Source organism: Mus caroli, unplaced genomic scaffold, assembly GCF_978045245.1.
Source record: "Mus caroli unplaced genomic scaffold, Mus_caroli_1 scaffold_19, whole genome shotgun sequence".
NCBI classification, from domain to species: Eukaryota; Metazoa; Chordata; class Mammalia; order Rodentia; family Muridae; genus Mus; species Mus caroli.
This window is the reverse complement of record NW_028227274.1, coordinates 66,245,260-66,267,311: the sequence shown is the minus strand read 5'-3', so window position 1 is coordinate 66,267,311 and position 22,052 is coordinate 66,245,260. Positions and strand designations below refer to the sequence as shown.

The 22,052-nt window shown below is 46.9% G+C and overlaps 1 protein-coding gene across 12 annotated transcripts in view; it reads right to left on the bottom strand.

Annotated features, from left to right (window-relative positions):
* Window positions 1-21,192, bottom strand: part of Ldlrad4 (low density lipoprotein receptor class A domain containing 4) — a 322,460-nt gene extending 301,268 nt beyond the window's left edge. For 4 of the 12 annotated variants that reach the window (XM_029472280.2, XM_029472275.2, XM_085833739.1 and 1 more), the window contains exon 1: window positions 20,079-20,279. The gene's annotated coding sequence lies outside the window, so the exon portion shown is untranslated. Of the gene's footprint in view, window positions 1-4,722; window positions 5,968-18,188; window positions 18,214-18,884; window positions 18,965-20,078; window positions 20,280-20,737; window positions 20,800-20,896 lie in introns of those variants that run through there. The other 8 variants (XM_029472271.2, XM_029472276.2, XM_029472270.2 and 5 more) reach the window with 5 other exon arrangements.
* Window positions 21,193-22,052: the final 860 nt, after the last annotated feature.

Here is a 22,052-nt window from a genome sequence, read left to right as displayed (position 1 = left end):
GCATTTCCAATATTCTAGTCATGAAGCAATGAGTATGTCTAAAGTCCACTCTAAAACAAGAAATATGTATATGTTTGTCAGTGCCTTTCATGGGCCAAGTGACAGTGAGATCCGCAATGACTGGCATGGGATGGATTGCATGGATCAGCACATTGCCACAAGGTTTCCTCACACTACCTTCTGCAAACATGTGTGTGCATTCCCAGGACCCTGATGAGGCTAGCCCTGGTGAGATGGCTACACTCACTTCCTTTGGCTCTGTGGTGTGATATCCCAGAAACAGCCTACATGCAGGGGGCACATCACAGGGCGTCTACCACAGTGTGTAAGGATAAATCCCTGCCAGGAACAAGCTCTGAACAATGCTCTTCTCAGGACCACCCAAGACAGTCAGGGCATCTTTATTCTGTCCTCGGTCCACACAGAGGATCCAATCAAGGCTTCATAAAGGTAGAGAATAGAGTATAAAAGACAGAGAGCTGGGGCTGGAGAGCACTTAAGAGCGTTGATTGCTCTTCCAGAGGTTCTGAGTTCAATTCCCAGCAACCACATGGTGGCTCACAACCATCTGTAATGGGATCTGATGCCCTCTTCTGTTGTGTCTGAAGACAATTAGAGCAAGCTCATATTAATAATAATAATAATAATAATAATAATAATAATAATAATACAGAGAGCCTTTCTTAAACCACTGAAAGTCTCTCCAGGCCAGATAACCAGGACTTCCATTTGCTTAAATATAGTAATCGTTAGTACCTGTAAGTTATTCTGATTAATCAGAACCAATACTAGTTAATTTGCTAGCTAATTAGAATTTAAAGGGTACCGTTGCCATTCAGAGAAACTCATTTAGCGCTAATGAAATTCCTATAAAATATTTAGATGAAAATGGAGAGTAAGTCTATTTAAACTTCTAAGTGGCCCCTTCAATGCTCGTTTTTCAAATCTGCACACCAAAGAGGCTAATCTCGCTGGGTTAACATTTCCGGTTGTGACTTAACACCAACACCGGGTCACCAGCAGCAGTGCCCACCTACGTCTGGAACACAAATGTCCCACCACAGTTGCAAGCAGCCATCTTCAAGCCAACGTTCTGATGAGAGATTCTGCAAGCCTCACAGCCAAAGCGGAGGCTGCCTATAGGCTCTGGTCAGAATGTGTCTCAACACAGTCGCCCAGGGGTCAGTTTTATCAACATGTACTACCGTGCTGGTAACTAACTAACATACTAGTGCGGCCATCATTCATGGTGCAGCTGTCCTATGCAGGCCTCTCCCAGGGCATCATTATGTGGAATTTCTCTTGGCTCCTCACAAGTAATACACCTTTGACCAAAGATTTTACAGACATATGAGGTCAAGTGGATAGAGTTTAAATTATTTCCTCTCTGATACTATCTTTCAGAGCTGGGATATATCTTATTCCACATCCTCTCACCTGTTCACCCTTTTTCTAAAGTAAAAAAACAGCTCAGCTTATAATAGGCAGTCAGCAAAGTAAAATAGAGGTTTCCCTTTAACATTGCTTTTGTTCCATCCAAGAGCACTTCAGATTTGGAGAAACAAACAAAAACAAAACAAAATCCCCGCACAGCATGAGAGACTCCAACACTGTTCTGGTTGAGCTAAGTATGGAAACACCAACTACCCATCATATATAAAGAGCATAAATCCAACAATGACATATTTTTGAGACTCTCTTCTGCCTCCTTTCATGATAGATAACTTCTATCCCAGAAAACAAAAAAGAATCCCAAGCATTTCATGTCTGACCTGACATGTCCTGGCCTGAACAAGGGTAGACCATCTAGACCACGTTGTTAGAAGTTGAAGCTCCCAGTGATTCCTGGAGTGCTACGCAACTCCTCAGAGCAAGCACATACCAGGCAGGGATGGTCTGAGTATAGTCCTTATCGCACGGTTTCCTTTGCAATCAGCCTCACAGAATGTGATCCTTGAAGACACAATCATTTAACTCAAGGGAGAGCCCAAGGAGCCACCAGGCTCTACCCAGCCTGTCACTGCACACACAAGATCTTAACAGCAAGTGACCTCGGGCCAATTGAGAAAACCCTCTAGACCTTACTTCTCCATTTGAAAAATAAGAGTGAACATAATACTTCCAATAAAGTAATCCAATCAATCAAAGTAAGTAACCCATGGAAACAGATAGCAATGGAAGTGTGGAGGGGATTCTCAGTGGGAAAACTGAGGTCAAACAGCTTGTGTGCCCACGGTGTCTAGCACAAGTTGTTCATCCTACATGGGGATAGAGCAAGAAACCTTGTGTGTCTTCTAACTGCTTTTCCCATTAAACACCTCTCTTCCATTTGGCCTTAGGGATGGAAGCAAACCCATCCCCTCTGTCCCCAAGGCAATAAGAAACTGGCAGTCACTCTCCACGGGCCCACTGTCCCTAGCAACCTTCCTTGGTATCAAGCATTTGAGCTGCCGGCAGTCTCGTGTGCAAACAGCCCATTCACGAGGGTTCCATGGAGCCTCCCCCAGTCTGCTCACAAGAGAAGGTGGGCACGATACAGCTGAAACAAGGGGAATTGAAGGTCTTCTTCATTTCAGAGACAACACTTGACGTTCCATCTCATGGTCATGGTTATGCTGTGAGCCATGCAAATGTTACCCCCCAACCCCACCCCACCCCATTTTCCAGACGAGGAAATTGAACTCTGTGGTCTAAGATCACATCAAAAATGAGACCGAAGACTGCACCTATACATGTATCCTTCACAACACGTCGGATGCCTTCCCTGGGTTTCTGAGAAGACCCACCCATTTGGGGGCACCCTTTATCCCATATTTATGACATTAGTACCACACGAGTTATTCTTCCAATACCCTAAGAGCCACAGACTGAGAACCCCCACCCCCTGCTTATTCAATGCCTGAAGCCTGGAAGTCCAAGTCTGTACCCTCACCGCCAGCTCTGCCCCTCATGCCACTCACCCTGCTGTCTGCCACTCAGCCTAGCCATGACCCAGGCATTCCATGTCAGTCTCTAGCTCTGAACCACTTGAAACGTTCCCCAGGTTTTCCAGGTCATCTCTCTGCACCCGTCTCTATTAAACATAAAGCCTAGCTTCCTGCACATGCAATATGCTCCTGGCCAGACGATTACAACCATGTCTCCAAGTTGACCACATTGGTTCTAAGCCAGGGTCTGAAGGAAGGGAAATGACCTCATGATTTCAAGGAGCGAAGAGGCATGAAAATATCACCTCCAAGAAGAAGGTATCAGTGCTTGTGCAAATGGATATCAATTCCAAGTCTGATCCTGAAATATGGCATAGACCATCTTAGGAAACAGAGAGGAGGCCAAGCCTTCCAGATGGCAGAGTAGCCTACCAGATCACACAGGTAACCACGGCACACAGAAGGGTTGGCCCCGAAAAAGAACTTGGAACCTTTCCCTATTACTAGATCAAAGCTAGACAGCAATCTCGAGGGAAGTATGGAATAATGATTTGACATGTAACCGTTTCCCCATCTCATAAGAAATTCTATCCCACACAGGGCTGCCCAGCTTGGCTCCAGGAGCAAGGCAGGGCCAGATGGAACCGCTCTGTGGAAAGCAAGCCTTTCTACCCCCATAGCAACTTCATCCCTGCCTCCAAAACACTTAAAAAGATACACATCTAATTGTTTTCCAATTTTTTAAGAAACTGACTTTTGGTTCCACGCCCTGTACCAGGAATGTTCTCATTATAAAAACAGAAACACGAGATCTTTTTTTTTAAGGGATTTTTTGTTTTGTTTTGTTTTTTTAGATCATCCTTAGCACTACATTTTGGGCGTCTATTTTTTTTTTCTTTCATTTGTTCTAAACTGCCCAGTCTGTGATTCTTTTTTTTTTTTAATGATTTTTTTTAATTAGGTATTTTCTTCATTTACATTTCCAATGCTATCCCAAAAGTCCCCCATACCCTCCCCCCCGACCCTGCTACCCACCCACTCTCACTTCTTGGCCCTGGCATTCCCCTGTATTGAGGCATATAAAGTTTGCAAGACCAATGGGCCTCTCTTTCCAATGACGGCTGACTAGGCCATCTTCTGATACATATGCAACTAGAAACACGCTCGGGGGAGGGGGGGTACTGGTTAGTTCATATTGTTGTTCCTCCTATAGGGTTGCAGACCCCTTTAGCTCCTTGGGTACTTTCTCTAGCTCCTCCATTGGGGGCCCTGTGTTCCATCCAATAGCTGACTGTGAGCATCCACTTCTGTGTTTGCCAGGCCCCAGCATAGCCTCACAAGAGACAGCTATATCTGGGTCCTTTCAGCAAAATCTTGCTAGTGTATGCAATGGTGTCAGCATTTGGAGGCTGACTATGGGAAGGATCCCCGGGTATGGCAGTCTCTAGATGGTCCATCCTTTCGTCTCAGCTCCAAACTTTGTCTCTGTAACTCCTTCCATGGGTGTTTTGTTCCCAATTCTAAGAAGGGGCAAAGTGTCCACATTTTGGTCTTCGTTCTTCTTGAGTTTCATGTGTTTTGCAGATTGTATCTTGTATCTTGGGTATTCTAAGTTTCTGGGCTAATATCCACTTATCAGTGAGTACATATCATGTGAGTTCTGGGTGTGTGGATTGGGGGTGAAGAGGTATGACTGAAACCAGACTCTCAGCAAAGGGAAGGACAGCTTAGCCGCATGTGCACCTTCTCTGCTCTAAGCAAGACTGTCTCCTGCGTGAACAGACCAAGAAATCACCTCGTCCGTGGTCACTTTTCTCCTCGGGAAGCCTGGCTAGCACTATGGTCTTGTACACGTGGGCTGGAAAACCCGTCAGTGGCTCGAATCCGAGGCTCCTTAGAACTCGTCCTTCTCGGGCCCTCTTCCCCTTGTCCTGCTATGTTGTTGACTTTCACAGTCTCTCTGTTGATTTTTAAACCAAAGACAACACAATAAATAAATAAACAAACAAACAAACAAACAAACTCAGGAAATGACCTGTCATACCAGAACACAAGCACAGCGCACTTAGAAAGTGAGTCAGAAATCCAGGAAATAATCAAAGGCTTAGTCTGTTTTGAAAAGATAGAAAAACAAAGATTCATACACCTTAACCATCTCCACTTTGAACTCTTCCTGCCAACAGAGGATGTCTATAGAAAAAAAAAATACCTCTATAAGGTGATTTCTAGAACATTCATAAATATAATTATATTCCAGGACTTGATGGATTTGCTCTATTTAACTCGCCCATAATTGATGACAGAGATTTACGTCTGAGAGAGTAGAAAAGGAAGGCAAGCGTCGATCTAGAGAGGAGTTGCTTCTTCTGACCTCTAGAAAGTCGTTTACTTTGAGGAGGAAAATGGAAAGTAAGAATTAAATGTAGGGATTGGGAGTGGAGCTCAGTGGAAGAGGGCTTCGTAGCGTGGATGAAGTCCCAAGTTCAATTCCAACCCCGGATGGAAAAATAATGTAAGTCTAAACCTAGCCGTAGGAAGCAGGGGTGAGAGCACTGAATGGCGTGTCCCCAAGTCTGTCGCTGTCACCTCTGCAGCTGTACTTTACCCCTTCCATTAGAACCTACTGTTTGCATTGAGGCCTGACCTACCACACAGTGACAGAGGTGAGACAGCCATGTACTCACCCCTGACAGCCACCTAGGCATCAACAGACAGACAGGAGTCCATGAAGGGCTCTACCTCAGCACCAGAGCTTCGCCAAGCCCTGGGAGTCTTGAGGACCTTCTCTGTGCTCCTACCAAGCAAGGGCTCCTAACTCCCATGCTCTCTCTTGTTCATGTAACTAGCAATACTGAATTACTGCTGGACAACAGACAGGGCAGTGATCTGTCTGCGTTCAAGGGCTTTCTAGGAAGAGGTAACCGCCAGCATTCCATCACAGGATGCCATAGATAGGAAAAACCACGGTTGAGAGGCCACCTCACCAAGGCAGGACACCTGGCTGAAGGCCAGGAATATGGATATATCAAGGTTTCAGGCAGGGAAACCACAGAGGCCCTGGGATAGGAACTACTTGTAAGGAACTTTGAAGGGAGGCAGCCAGGCTCCCTGGTGGGGCACACACGGGGTATATGCTGTGAAAACTGGATTTATTCAAAGACTGAACTTCAGGGGATTAGAGATGTCAAATGTGAAGCCTGAATCACTGGGCAGGTGGAATTGCCAGTGATCACAATGAGACAGTGAGAAATCAAAGGACAGCGGGGACAAGACAAGGGGACATTAGAGAACACACAGGGACTCCATGGGACAATGATGGACAGGAGAGAGGTCAAAAGGATCCTCCATCCGGCTTGAAGTGAGAATAATTTTTGTGTCTTCCTTCCCTTCCCTTCCCTTCCCTTCCCTTCCCTTCCCTTCCCTTCCCTTCCCTTCCCTTCCCTTCCCTTCCCTTCCCTTCCCTTCCCTTCCCCACTACCTTCTTTCTTCCCTCTTTCCTTTCTTCCTTCTTCTGTGGTGCTGCGGACCAGATTTCAGGCCTTGTTCATTTGTGGCAAGTGCATTACCTCTGAGCCACACCCCACTCCAGTTCATTTTTGTACCCACTGGCTGAGATACTTGGAAATGAAACTACCCAGCAAGCATACCGAGGTAAGAGCTCTGAGCCTGAAAATCAGGCTTATGTAAAACATAACCACTCCAAGTTACAAAGAAAGGACTCTGCCTCCGTCTAGAAATATCTCCACACACGAATAAAGTGGAGCCCCTGTCTCCTCCTGACACTGATACCTCACAGGCAGGGTTCACTGGCCTGCCATGCTGCCGACAGAGACCCAATACCCAAAGGTCGCTTTGCCTAGACACTCAAAAGTGACAACCAGGTCCTTGAAGGAATATGCTTCTAGAAAGAGGGTGCTAAACTCTCCAGCCCGCTTTCAAGAGTAGTTCTTAAATTCTTTCCTGGCTTTAATGAGACATCCTTCTCTAGCACCTCCAGGAGCAAGAAGAAATGCCCCCTTGATGTCTTACCATATCCTAGCAACGGTAAACAAGAAAGTGAGTCTTGCAGATCACAGTTGCTGTCATGTCTTCCGATCACGGTCATGGGCAGTATATTTAAAGAGTAACAAAATAACAAGTTCTCTATTAAGACAACCCATACCCAGCTTCTACGCAAATGCAAAGAGTGCATTTCATCTGCAGCGTCCTGCAGGGCAGACCCCTTCATCAGGGGAGTCTCCCCCACCCCCTCTTTTTTATTACAAGCCCTACACCAAACTCTCTATGGGTAACTACGAGAAAAGCCCTCTGCAGAAGTTACTCAGTACGTATTGATCACACAAACTAATTACCAGCAATCAGAAAGTACTTCATTTGCCACCTAAACTATTGACCAGTGACCTCAAGCGCTTTCAGCAGAAGAACCTGTCATTGCTCTTCTCCTTGGAAACAAGGAGGGACTGACCCGAGGAAAGCCAGCATACAGGCCAGCCTTCGGACTTTATTATCAGCATGAGAGACAGGATGGAGTCTGCTGTAACCCTCCCGACACTGAAACCTTCAGCAGCAGCTTCGTGCAGTTGCAGGAACACATTCACCAGAGGTGACAACTCCTGGGGCTTCAGGGGAAAGCACAGAAAACCGTGGCTGCAAAACAGCAGTGTGAGAGGCTTACACTTGCAGCCCAGGAAGGGCCTTGGGATACTTGGCAACAGCAGTCAGTGAGAAAAAGGGCATCATACACAGCAGGATGGGGGGGGGGGAGATGCAGCAGCAGCTAGCAGTGCAAACTCTTCCAGGCCTGGACCAGGGACCGGGGGCCACACAGCAGGCAGCAGGGACAGAGAACAGAAGCAGTTTTTGTCAAAAGGGGAGAAACAGAGCTGAAGGCAACTTGTATCTCCACAGCTGAACATGCTGTACCCAGTCAGAAGCCAGAAATATGTTAGGGAATTGGGGGTGGTCGGGGGAAGAGGCTAGACTGTGGACGGAAGTCAGTGGGAAGCAAACCCAAGAAAGGGGGTGTTGCTGCCCAGCTCCCACTTCACAGCCAGCAACAGCAGGAACTCATGTTTGTCCTACAGTTTTCTGAGGCCCTTTAAAGAGCTACCAACACCCCGCACCCAGAAAGCTCTTGTTTAATGTAGAAAGGAAAGGGGAGTTCACTCAGTGGCCCTGACTCATACCTGCCCCAGGGATGTCTCTGTCCCTGATGGGCATCCTGGAGAGGCAGCTCTGGTCCGATGGGCATCCTGGAGAGGGCCTCACAATCTGTTTCCTTTGCTCACACTGGTTTAACCACGTATACTTTCAAATCCAATGTCTGGTGTTTTTACCCTCCTGGCCTCTCAAAATTGCATAGACTATGTGTCTGCTCTGCCACCAACTGCAGTTCCTCAGACTTGATGGCCCTCAGGACACAGCCTGTTGTGTAGCTTGGACAGTAACAAGAGATTACCTTCCAATATGGTTTTGCACATTAAAATAAAATTTAAAAAAACACCCTGAATTCTACTCTCAGCTAAAAGGTACACTGTAGAAGGAATGAATCTATTAATTACACTTCTATATGCACTTCATGAATTATTTTGTTCCATAAAGCCAAAGAACACAAAATTAGATGTTGTCTGTGAAAAGCTTCTAAAAGTTACGAATGTTTTGCAAATAGAAAGTGTGATTATTCCCCACATGAAAGTGATCGATCTGGCTTCCTTGTGTGAACTGTATGGGGTATGAAATTTAATAATTTTAGAAAATGTGAACAAATAGACAGTCTTAAACAACCACAGTTGTCATAGTCTCAGCTCATAGTGGGAATACGGAGGTAGGACCAAAGTAACTTCCACAGCAAATGTCTATTCCAAAGGCTTGGTCTTCAGGGCCGCAGGACCGGAACACAGTGGGAGGTGCACTCTGCACATGGATGTCTTTAGGTCTTGGCGGGCTTTCCCTCGAAGGCAATGGTCAGAGCACGTTTTCTTCTTTGCCTGCACGCTCTGGTTATGACATGAGCTGCTTTGTTCTACCACATGATCCCTTCCCATGATGCTCTGCTTCTCCACCAGGCCCCAAACCAATGAGACTAGAATGTCCAAAGCCCCGGGGCCAAAATGATTCTTTTCTCTTTGTGGACCAGTTATCACAGAAGTTTGCCACGGTCCAGAAAGCCAGCCAGCACGGTGGATATACAACAGGCTCTTTTTTTTTTTTTTTGTCAGTCTTGATGTGGTTTTTTGGGGGTAGGGGGGCGATTGGAAGAGCCACATCAGAGCCATTCCTGTATTTCTGTGGCCCTGCACCATGACACATATGAACCTGCCAGCTATGGTTGATGTTCACTGAACATATGCCCCTTGTCCTTGGTTAGTCTTCAACAAAATTCCTCACCCTGTGGGCCTTTGAGAATTGGCCCATCTTTCACCTGTGGTGTTTATCAACTCTAAAACCTGCATGGACCCCTCCATGCCTGGCCTATCCCAGGAAGATTTTGCCCCTTTAACATCCCCAATGCTAGACTGACTCCCACCACACTTGTCTTGAGCGTGAATACCCACAAATGTCTCATTCCCTTGCATCTTTCCCATGAGGCATATTCCATAAAGCCAGTGAAAGAAACATCTCTCTATGCTCCTTGCACATTGAACATATGGACCGAATGTACACCCTAAAACACCCCATTCTTACAAGCTAAAACAGGGTCAGTGCTCCAAGCACAGGTAAATAATCCCGATATTTTGATGACTATTTCCTTGGGTCAACAAAGCACTAGCCTTTCATGTTGCCTAAGCTGTGGTCACCTTGTGTCCCTCTAAACAAAACTTGGGAAGGGGGGCCTTAAGTGTCCATGTGGCAAAACAATGAAACATGATTTTGAGTTGTTGGCACATAAAAGTAACAGACATGGGAGCTGGGGGTGTAGCTCAGTGCTTATGGAGCTTCGTAGAGACCATGACTTTGTTTTCCAGAGCCTCAAAGGAAAAACAAAACTTAATAAATTAAATAATTGGGGCTGGCTCAGCAGTTAAGAGCACTGACTACTCTTCCAGAGGTCCCAAGTTCAATTCCCAGCAATCACATGGTGGCTCACAACCATCTATAATAGGATCTGATGCCCTCTTCTGGTGTGTCTGAAGACAGCGACAGTGTACTCATATGTAATAAATAAATAAATCTTTAAAAAAATAATAATTTGAATAATTTAAACTTCAACTCTTACATTTCAGGAGCTGTAAGCACTGACATATGTTTATGAAGTCCACATGAGACACCCATATACATTACCCTTTCCCTACATCAAGCCACAGATTCCTGGCCTGTGCATTAGTTCTTTCTTACTGCACTTCCCCATTGCTGGCCTAATGACCTCCTAACGCAATGGTTCTCAACCTGTGTGGATCACAACCATTTGTGGATCGAATGACTTCTTCACAGGGGTCGCCTAACAGATACCCTGCATGTCAGATATTTACTTTACAAGTCATAACAGAAGCAAAGTTACAGTTAGGAAGTAGCAACAAAAATAATTTTATGGTTGGGGGGTCACCACAACACAAGGAACTATATTAAAGGGTCACAGCATTAGGAAGGTTAAGGACCACTGTCATAAAAGTTCTGGCTTTCAATACTATCACACTGCGGATTATACTTCAACATGTGAACAGGGTGGTGGGAGACAGTGAAGAGGGACAGTCGGAGCACAACCTTTAGCCCCTCTTAAGGTCTCCTGGCATTATCCAAAGCCTCCCTTTCTCCTGTAGTGGGGCTGTCACTACAGTGTGCGCATCTGTCTTCTATCCTTTGGGGACTCTTGGAACCTAGTGCTTGGACAGAATATGAGTTCTAGAAAAATGTGGGAAGATGGCGAAAGAAAGACGGACTGAGGAAGCACCCGCGCACACCAGCTCTGGCCCTTGCTCTCATCCATGTGCAGTGCTTTTCTGAAACTAGACTTGATTATAAGCTGGCTCATGGAACTGCCCTGAGTTGCCAGCTAATTCTTATACCATATTCCATTTACTTCTTCGTCTCTCAGTCCCCAAAGACCAGGAATTGGGCCTCTGACCACATTCCAGATCTGGGCGGGCACTTCACAAACACTTCATATTTGGCTTAATAGCTTCCATTTAGGAAGCAATGTGTACGTTATGAGCCTCTCCCAACTGGTTGCACACGCCCTATCTTAGTTGGTCCTTCCAAAATGTAAGAAACGGGCAAATGGATATGTTGGAGAACCACAAAGTAAGGCACGGAGCCTAGAGACTCCCTAGAGTCATCAAACCTCCAAGCCCTTGCTTGCCCAAGCAGGACAAGAGCCCTAGGAGGATGGTCAGGAGGATGGTCAGAGATGCAGCAGGAAAAGCCCAGTGGTGGGACCTATGGGGATCTCAGGGACCCAGATCTGCCTAATCCTCCACATGCACTGTGGGCAGCTACCCCAGGGCTTAATGCTCAACTCCCTGTGACAACTCAGCTTCCTCAACAGCTCAGGCAGAGACAGCCTCATCCATCAAGACAGTGATCAATTCCTCAGTGATCGAAGTGTACCCAGGTCTTTAAAAGTGGGATACATATGCTTTATTATGGCAATTAAATAAGAAATTGCATTGCAGACCAAGTCACAGAAAGCCTTATTAAATAATTCCACCTAAGTTTATTTCTCACCTTTATCAAAAACAAATAACACAATTTTTCTGCATTAAATATACTAATGCAAAGCTAACTATAACTACAGAGTTATAATTACTATTATAACTAGTTGGGATTACGTTTACTAAGGCTATGATGAGACCCCATGACCAAAAGCAACTCAGGGAGGAAAGGGTTTACTTGGCTTATGCTTCCACACCCATAGCTATCACTGAAGGAAGTCAGGACAGGAACTCAAACCAGGCAGGAACCTGGAGGCAGGAGCTGATGCAGAGGCCACAAAGGGGTGTTGCTTAATGGCTTGCTCCCTATGGCTTGCTGAGCCTGCTTTCTTATAGAACCAAGGACCACCAGCTTAAGACACCATCCACGATTGGCTGGGCCCTCCCCTATCAATCACTAAATAAGAAGATGCCCTACAGCTGGATCTTAACTTAAAAAAAAAAAAAAAAAAAAAACTATTTTTTTTTCAGTTGCGGTTCCCTCCATTCAAATGACTCTAGCCTGTGTCAAGTTCACCTAAAACTAGCCAGGACACTGTCTATGTACAATAGCAACCACACTCAGTACCCATGAGAATAAGTATGTACCACAGGAAGGATTTGGCACTCACTGAGCCTCCAGACACACAGAAAAACACACCCTAAGGTCCAACACTCAGGCAGATGGGGCAGAGTACCTCCAGGAGCAGCCAGTCACTCTAGCTGGATTGCAGTCTGTCCTTACCATGTCTGTACTCTCTTGAACACTTCTGTGAAGGCTTCACATGAAACAGAAACTGCTTACTCAGTCCCAGGGACCCTGCCCACTGTCTACCAGGCAGCAGGGCACACTGAGTCATGCCCCAGCACACACCCACAGAACAGATGACTGCTTTGCACTGTGCAGGTGCCTAGGAAGACAGCTACACCACACTAATTACAATCAGCCCTGGGATAGTGATGTCTTCCTGCATATCCTCTATCCTTCAGCTACTGAAACAGTCGGCCACTCTAGGTTCCAACCTCTCGATGAAGGCTGACTTTGATTAAGTAGAACCCACTCAAATGACTTTCATTTCTTTCAAGATTTAGGAGCAGTTTGAGAGACAAGGCATTGTTGAGCATACAGGTCTGGAAGGGTTGAGACCTTTGTCCAACACTTGAGTACAAAAGTATGAAGAACATGATGTCTTGGCAGAGGACACAAACATTGAACCCTGAGAAGCACACATCAATGGATAGATCTTAAGTCTATATCCTTAGAGGGAGACACAAGCACACTAGACCTATTGCTCTCAAAAAGTGGTCAAAGACAACTGACTGTATAAAGTACTGCATGGCTATGGCAGCAGTCAGATGTTGAATCCATGCCCTCTCCTGGCCTTCATTTCTTTACCATTACTCCAAGTGCATGCTGAGAGACAGACAGAGAGAGAGAGAGAGAGAGAGAGAGAGAGAATAAGAAAAGGCCAAGAGCAGTCTACCTCCATGAAATCCTATAATTGTTCACATATATATACGATAGATAAGATAGATAGATAGATAGATAGATCAGTTAGTTGATAGATAAGATAGATTGATAGGTGATAGATAGATGATAGATTAATAGATGATATATAGATAATAGAAAGACTGATAGATGATAGATAGATAGATAGATAGATAGATAGATAGATAGATAGATAGATAGTTGAGATATATAATAGATAGGTAAATAGATAGACAAATATAAATTATTAGGCTGTTAATGTGCCCTTAATCTATCTAAGTAAAATTAACTTTATATTTAAAACATCATTACATTTGCAATTAACAATTATAATAAGGTCTACACCCAGAGCTGATCCTTGCTGTTCTCCATACCAAAAACCTTCAGGAGAGAACTGGTTTCCCAGGAGAGCTGACACACCTGTGAGCACAGTAAGACCACCACTTCTGCTCAAATTCCTGGCCCAAGAGGGGCCTGCCCAGAGCCATCAGGACACAGGAACCACAGAACAGCTGAGGACAGGATACTTCCAGTTTCTGTCTGCATCCTAGAGCTGACCCTGTGCTACAGCTCTCCATACCCAAATTCATCCTGGAGAGAATCGGTCTCCTAGGAGTACTGACACACAGGCTCACAGGAGGGACAAGCCACAGTCAGAGACAGCAAGACCATCTAACACCAGAGATAATCAGATGGCGAGAGGCAAGGGCAAGAACATAAGCAACAGAAACCAAGGCTACTTGGTATCATCAGAACCCAATTTTCCCACCACAGTGAGCCCTGGATACTCCAACACACCAGAAAAGCAAGACTCTGATTTAAAAATCACTTCTCATGATGATGATAGAGGACTTTAAGAAGGACATAAATAACTCCCTTAAAGAAATACAGGAGAACACAGGTAAACAGCTAGAAGCCCTTAAAGAATTACAGGAAAACACAGCCAAACAGGTAAAAGAACTGAACAAAACCATCCAGGATCTAAAAATGGAAAAGAAACAATAAGGAAATCACAAAGGAAGACAACCCTGGGGATAGAAAACCTAGGAAAGAGATCAGGAATTATAGATATGAATATCACCAAGAGAATACAAAGGATAGAAGAGAGAATCTCACGTGCAGAAGATACCATAGAAAACATTGACAGAACAGTTAAAGAAAATGCAAAATGTATTTCATGCACCAGACCCAAGGAAACGCCTGCTTAGAGCCCGCCTGTCCTTTCCGTGGTCATGAGAATGCTTCCAAACACAGCAAGGGCTGTTCAGTCAGGCCCAATTTTATATGCACATCCCTTGTAAGCTTAAGTATTTACAGGGTGTATACACATCTCTCTGTGTGTGGCTAATTGATTGATGCCCTGTGGTGCCCAGTCCAGAATCTACAATGCAAGTTTCTTCAAATGTAAGCCAAAGGGAAAAGTATGGTACTCCATGATTCTTCTACATAAATAGACACTTCTACATAACAGCCTCCCCTCAGTCCCACTTGCCCTTCTGTGAGCCTGTTTTACCCCTAAGTGGGCAGTCAAGTTCCTCCAGACCACTATGGAAAGAGGAAGGTACATAGTTTTGAAGGGTATAAAAAAATACTCGCTAGGGGGCTTGTGCCTTCCTGTCAAGGAACTGAAGTTACAATGTAGCAAACACAAAGCTGCTGCTTACCCTGTTCTCAGAACTGAGCCACTCTCCAGAGCCCAGACAGCAGCAGAGAGCAGAATCAGAACCAAGAGGCTACCAAGAAAACACGGAAGTTGGGGAGCAGACAGGAGGACCCTGGGCATGCTAGCAATCGAGAATCCCACTGCAATTGGCCTACCCAGAGACCAGCAGATAAATGGCGGGACATTCCTTCTCCAACTCTTATGGCCTCTGATGACGAATGCATGCCTGCCTGGGTAGTCCTTTTCCAAAGTGTCAAAGCCACAGATCTTTTAGCCCCGTGGGCCCAAGCTGTTCAGGACTCCACTGCTTTATATGACATTGGATAATTTTTTGACTTGCATCCATACAACTCAGCTGTGTCTGTCACAGAGCTGCTCTGGAGATTATATTCGCTTATAGATAGATGCACAGCACTTAAGAAGAGAACCCAGCAGAGAACACATGCCCATAAGTGAAATTCCTGCTATAGCAATCTGACCAAGTGCCAGGGTCCAAGCAGGTCTGACCAGGTTCAAAGAGCCCTTCAGAAAACTGCCCTCTGGCTTTGGCCTTAGACAGTGAACTTATACTACAGAAATGGCTGCCCTAACTCTGCACACAGGTTACCAGTCCCCGGGGCACAGGCAATAAAAACAATACTGAGTTGTGCCTGTCCCAGCAACTGCCTATATCTGGAGAGAAGTGGCCGTCAAGCACACAGGAACCAGCACAGTTGGCAGCAAGCCTAACATTCTGCAAACCCCAAGGGCAGGAAGTCCACACACACCAAAGGGTCCCCCACCACACCCTATGAAAGGAAGGGCCAGCCAGAGGGGATGGGATGGGTTATTTCCTTTTCCAAGGAAGGCTTTGAAGAGTCGCTGCAGGGCAGTTAGAAACAGAGAGGCGAAGGGCACACACATGTTTCTCACACCCACCCGATTCCTGACCTTAATGTCACTTAATAAGCCAGGCCCAGAGTCCTATCTGCAAGGAGAATTGCAAATCACTTGGCCAGGGCTCCGCAGATGAGGTGGCTTTGTAATATGAGCAGTGTGTCCACTAACTAGAGCAACCATTACACCTGTCACTCTGCCAGCTGAGTCGCCAAACTGCCATGGTGAAAGTACATTATGCCCAAGGAGTGCCACCCAGCCCCCCTCCCGGGCGGCACACACTCAGCCACTGCACAGAGAACACCACTGTAAACGGAGCTCCACTGTAGAAGACCTCAGGCTCTTAGCAGATACAAATGTATCCCTTTCCCAGGAGGAGGAAACGTGGGTATGGACCAGAAGAAGACCAAAATGGAGACAGAGGCCGGGGATCTAGTTAAAAAAAAATAATAAGGGAGGTGGGGAACATATATTTGGTAAATGGATTCTACCATAAAGCCCAAAATAAAAGTGTGAGACACACCCTTTTCACCTTTAAACCAGGTCCAGTCCTGTAGGCAGCAGGCTGAGGCCTTCTGTGCAGTTATACTTCCACCAGGCCCCAAGAAAAGCACACAGGCAGCTGGGCTGCTCAGTGGGCTTGCAGCACAAGCGTGTTGCAGACAGCAGTAATTTATTTATCCCTGTCATGGAACATTAACAATCTGTCTGGGGCTTGGCAGGCACCAACTTGCACTGTCATATAAACTGTCTGACAAACCTAAAAGTTCCATAAAGGCGTCTCTTTTCCCAGCAGACAACAAAATATCGTTCTTCTTTAAAAGTTGTCATCTCTCCTGTTTCTTTTTCTCTCTCTCTCTTCCTTTTCCAAAAACTAAGGAAAAGAGAAAGAGAGAGAGAGAAAAAAAAAAAAGGCAGCAACGAAAGAACTCGTGCAGTCACATGTGATCTGCCGGCCATCTCAAGCACTTCGCTGTTTTCCTATAGCAAGTAAGTAAATGAATGGGTCCGGGGGTGATGTGGGGGTCAGCTGTGAGGCTACTGGGGTACTGAAGCAAATTCTGCAAAACAAAAATACAGTCATTAAAAATTAATAAAGGGTGTGGACATCTAGCCCCCACCTCGTTCCACTCATGGGAATTTGAGCCAGACATTCTGCACCCTCATTAAGTGAATGCTGGCAGGCTGGCAGGGTTTTAGTGGCTTCTGGGAATGCCAATATATTAACCAGAAGACTTTTTGCAGACCCTTTAGAGTTTTTATTCTAGAAAAGTCAACCATTTGGCACAGTAGAGCCTTATTTTTGTCCAGGAAAGCTCTCGGCTGCCAATCAAGGGAGAAATTACAGCTACATCCTTCATAATTTCCAAGACCTAACTGGAAAACAAGCTTGGTGGAGAGAGAAGTCCTCAAAAAAAAAAAAAAAAAAAGCCTAAAAAGGTCAAAGAACCATTTTTAGTGGAAATTCAAAGAAAAGCAAACTATCTTTAAATCAAATGGATATGTAACAAATACAAACATTATTCTCAGTCTTCCTGTAACAGAAGAAACTCAATATTAATTGGAAATTTGAACCCAATATATCTACATCTGGGAACAGTTCAGGCAGTTGCTTGTTTCCTCTTGTTGTCCAACATGAACACAAGTAGTACATCATACATGTACACATGAGCACGTGCGCACACACACCATCCCCCCCCCCCGCCGAAAAAGTGGCAGGTGCTGGGGTTATAAAATTCAAATAGTATGCAGATTCCTATTCCTATTTGTGTTGGGTGAAGTGTGTGTGTGTGTGTGTGTGTGTGTGTGTGTGTGTGTGTGTGTATACATATGCATGTGCATCAATATCAGGTCTTTTTTCAGTCTCTCTCCACCGTATGTTTTGAGTCAGGGTCTCTCACTGAATCTAGAGTTCACCGATTCAGCCACACTGGCTGGCTAGCAAGTCCCAAGTATCTGTCCAACTCTCTGCCTTCAGCACTGGCTTCCACACAGGAACCAGAGACGTTAACTCAGGTCCCTGTACTAGCACACCAAACATCTTACTGACTGAGCCATCTTCCCAGGCCCCTATTTTCTTATTTTAAAACTCATGGTTCACTTCTCGTGGGCCCTCATAACATAGGTCAAGATGGACTTCCCATCTAACAGCCCAGGTTGGTGGTAAGTAACTTTGACATCAGACAAAGAGTGCCTTCTGGGAGATTTTTCTACGAAAGGGAATGCTGAAGAAGCAAGAAATGAGCATGCCAAGGAGAGATGGGGGAACCAAGAAAGGAGAGGGGAAGAGAGGGACACTGCAAGTTTGCCACCATTAACATGTAATACATGTGTCCACATGAACAACATTGAATAATCTCTGATATTTTCCAGGTTACAATGCTATGCTCCTTTCACCACTGTCACTTTCTGAGCATTCCCTGTCAATTCTGACCCTAAAAGAGGCTCCATACGCCCAAATTCAGAAGAAGAGGGAAAACATGACCAGGATTTCTATAAAGATCTAACTAGTCTATACACTTGAAAGTATTCCTCCCCAGAATCCTATGACCTTTGGCTTTATATGATAACAGGACAACCCTAGATACCACTATAAAGTGACTGACTTAATCTGGAAGACATGCACTGGGATCCAGAGTTTGGGGTCTTTTCGTGCCAGCCAGCCAGAAACTACCCACGGGGCACAGAAGTCATCCTTCCCTCTCTGCGTTCCTGCCAGGCTAGGAATCAACTCCAACAACCCGGATAAAAAAAAAAAAAAAAAAAAAAAAAAAAAAAAACAGAAAGTGACCCATGAGCCACAGGACTTCTCTGCCAGGCTGTTAAGTCAAGCAAGACTACAGCACAGCCCCAAACTGTAAACACCTCTGCAGACAGGTCCTTGCTCTAAACATGCCTGACAGGAGAACTATTCTTGGAACAATCCAAAGTTGGGGGGGGGGGGGGGCGTTGGGGGCGTGAGAATAAACATTTGTCTGTGGATATATATATTCTAATGGAGAGGAGTGGAGGAAAAAAAAAACTGTTGAACCTGAAATGATGTGTCAACAGATTGCCACAAAATCCCGTAAGAAGCAGCTGGCCCTGGCTAGACTCCACTGCAGGATCATGGTCATGAAAACCAAGCACCCAGGAGGATTCAAGAGATGGCCTTAAATACCTGCTGGCAAGAGTCTTTCCAACCCAAATGCAAACTTACAGGAACTGGAGCCATGGACAAAGGGCAGCGATCGCGTCCAGGGGTAAGAGATGACAACTAAGAAACTAGAGAGGTTTTCTGTTTTAACAAGAACAGTACCTACCATTCAGTAAATCTGTGGCATTTACAGGTTCCAGCTCTATCTAATTCTTCTCTGTGTTCTATGTTCATTGAAAAGCTAACCTGTTAAAGAATTAAGCTGTCACTGGGATGGCAGAAAGCAAATAAGAAAATTCATATACAGGTAATATTCAGACCCATGATTGTCCACATCATGACTCAAGTTTGGTACTGTTTCTCTCCTGAACACATGTTCTATATTCCAAAAAGAATGTGGGAAGGCAGATTTATGATGCCAGTATGCTGAATTTAAACTATAGAGCAAGACCGTAACTTCCTCCATACAAAATGAGGCCCTCGCTTGGTGTGTGTTCACTTCATAGAACCTTCTATGAAATCCAATCCACTGTCCTGAAGGCCCAGGGTAGATACAGACAAGGGTTAAGGTTTGGGGTCACCCAATAAAAACCAATAAAAAGAGCTATTCTAAGGTGGGCCTGGCAGTACTAGCCCAGTCCAGCCCCTTACTTTATGTATCTGATGCTAGGAAGGAAAGCCAGGGGTCTCAGCATGCTAGGAAAGCCACTGAAAGCTACCTCTCCAATTCAGAACTCTACTTTGAAGACCCAGTAGGGTTCACAATCTCTACCCTTCATACCCCACAATGCAGAAAAGGTCACTAATAAATATCACAGTCATAATCAACTCTAACTTTTAGTGAGGAGTTCGGGGATGTCAAGATGGCAAAAAAAAAAAAAATAATAATAATAATTAGGAAACAAAACAAAGGAAACAAACTCCGAGGAAAAGAAAAAGCCAATCAAAATAATCCGTTCTAGCTCATTAAGAGTCTCTGTGGAAAAACAAAACATGATGTTGACTGATGTAGCCACTGACAATCAGCAGTCACTCCCGTGCTGGGGCAGAAGCTAGGAAGTCCCGCTTGTTTTAACGAGTTTCTCACTGTCCTGACTGGCCAAGGAGATGCCTCTCCAGGTAACCCGGAACAGACGCGCCTGGTGCGGGCTCTTGGAATGACGCCCACCCACCATGCGTCCCTGTGGTCCTAAATCCTCTCTGCTCACCGAGAACCCTCCAATTTTTAAAAAAAGAAAAAAGAAAAGAAAGAATGAAAGAAGAAAGAAAAAAAGTTTAAAAACAAGCAAGCAAATGCTCTCTGTGGCGCCGCAGCTAGTTAACGCACAGAGAGCCTGCTGTCTCCCCGCAGCGTACTCACAGGGCGCGCCCCCAGCCGTGCCCAGACGGCACACTGGGCAGGGGTCCCGGGAAACCTCCTTCAGTCTGTAGATCGCAGAGCCCACAACAAATGCAAGTGCAGGGCCCTTCGGCTCTTCGCTTCCTGTTTATTCCACCGTGAGGGTCAAAGAGAAATTCAACACACGCCTGCTTCCTCCCGGCCCGGAGACCCAGCCTAAGTGTAACAGCAGCCGCCCCAGACAATCGACTTTGCCAGCCAATGCCAAGAGCCCCGGGCAGCCCGCGGCCGACGTCAAAGCGCGGGGGGGCGGGGAGGGGGGACCCGGGGAGACGGTCTGAGGTCTGGGAAGCCTGGAGCCTGAGAGCCCGGGCGCAAGGTGCAGGGGGAACCTGCGGTGCCGACTTGGGGCCGCTCCCACGCCGCCTTCTCGCTGCTGACTTCCAGCCCCCCAAGACTGCCGTAGCTTGCACGCAGGCCTAGAAGTGTCACCGCTTGGGACAAGCACCCTTGAGCCCACCCGGGCGCTGGGTGCTGCAGGATGAAGCCACTACAGCGGGACACTCTAGAGCACCGGGTCCCGGTCGGTGGGCAAGACTCCAGCCAGCCAACGCTCTCTCGGAGGATGGGCAGGCGCCCAGGCAGCCCTCCGCGCCCACCCGCAACACAACCTCACAGACCTGGAGCGTGGGTCTCGGGGACGCGGGGACGGGGAGAGCACTGGCCGCCCGCGCAGTCTGGCGGACATCCCAGCCCGTCCCCCACCACCCCTCCCCCGCCCGCTCCAGCTCAGAGGTGAACTCCGGCCAGACGCGGAGATCGTGGCGGGCGGCACTCACCTGCCGCAGCCCCTGGATGGGCGAGCGGGACCGCCCACCGCGCAGTTCGGCCACCGGCCCTGTGGGCTGCGGGGGAGGGGCTGCGCTCCGGGTGGCGCGACACGGCGCGGCGTAGCTCTTTAAGAGGGACCTGCCACCGGGCTCTCGGAGCTCCCCGCCCCCCTTTCGCCTTCTCGGGACTTGCAGCCTGTCTGGCGGCGGCCGCAGCTCCTCCCCGGCTCGCTGGGGATCCCCTCCGGCTGACGGGAAGGAGGGAGGGAGAGCGCCGTTGCTGTCGGGCTGGGGCCCCGCGTCCCGCCACCGCGCAGAGGCCGGGTCTGTCTCAACTCAGCCTCGGCCGCTCCTCCCCCGGCTCTGCGGCGAGGACCCGGCGTGCGGCCAGACGGCGGGGGCGGGGGGCGCCGCCGGGGGATGCGGCCCCGCCCAGGTGCACACACCCCACCCCCAGGCTGCGGGTCCGGGGCTCCCAGGAGGAGAGAGGGGGAGGTCGCAGCACACCCGGGACCCTGAGCCCTGTAAAGAGCTTGGAACTGGGGTGTGAGACAAGCGCTCGCTGCGGGTAGGGTAGGCCACCGGAGGTTTGAGGAGTGGGTGGGCATCTACTGCTTTTCCCTGGCTGTAAATGCCTGCCTGCAGCAGAACTTGATCCTCTGTTCTCGGGCACACAGTAGGACCATAGGACAGTTAGTGGGAAGGGTTAAACGTCTGGGGAGCCCCCTCCTCCAGGCTGAAAAGAATCCTCTGGACTCCCCTGGTATCGTGCCCTCTTCTAGGGAAAAGGGTCTGGACTGGACAGTGGAGTAGATCCTTTCTCCTGGAGCTATGACCCTTTGCCCTTGAAGAAAGACCTCCAAGTTCTACAAAACTCCTGGACAGGACCTACACTGAATGCAGACAATAAATAGGTCATCGGTTCTCCGGAAGTATGAGCACTGACTCTGGTCTACCCAGCCATGTTTGATGGAGATTGCTGCCACTGCCAATTTTATTGCAGCCAACACAATTAGAGAGTTGAGTTCTCCTCCGCTGAAATTATCCTCCTGGCAGATCGTCAAGACACATGAACCCAAGTTTCAGGTTTGGTTTAACAGAGATGGAAATTATTAAAAGGGTAACAGTTTTTAACACACACACACACACCATTCCCAGCTCATAC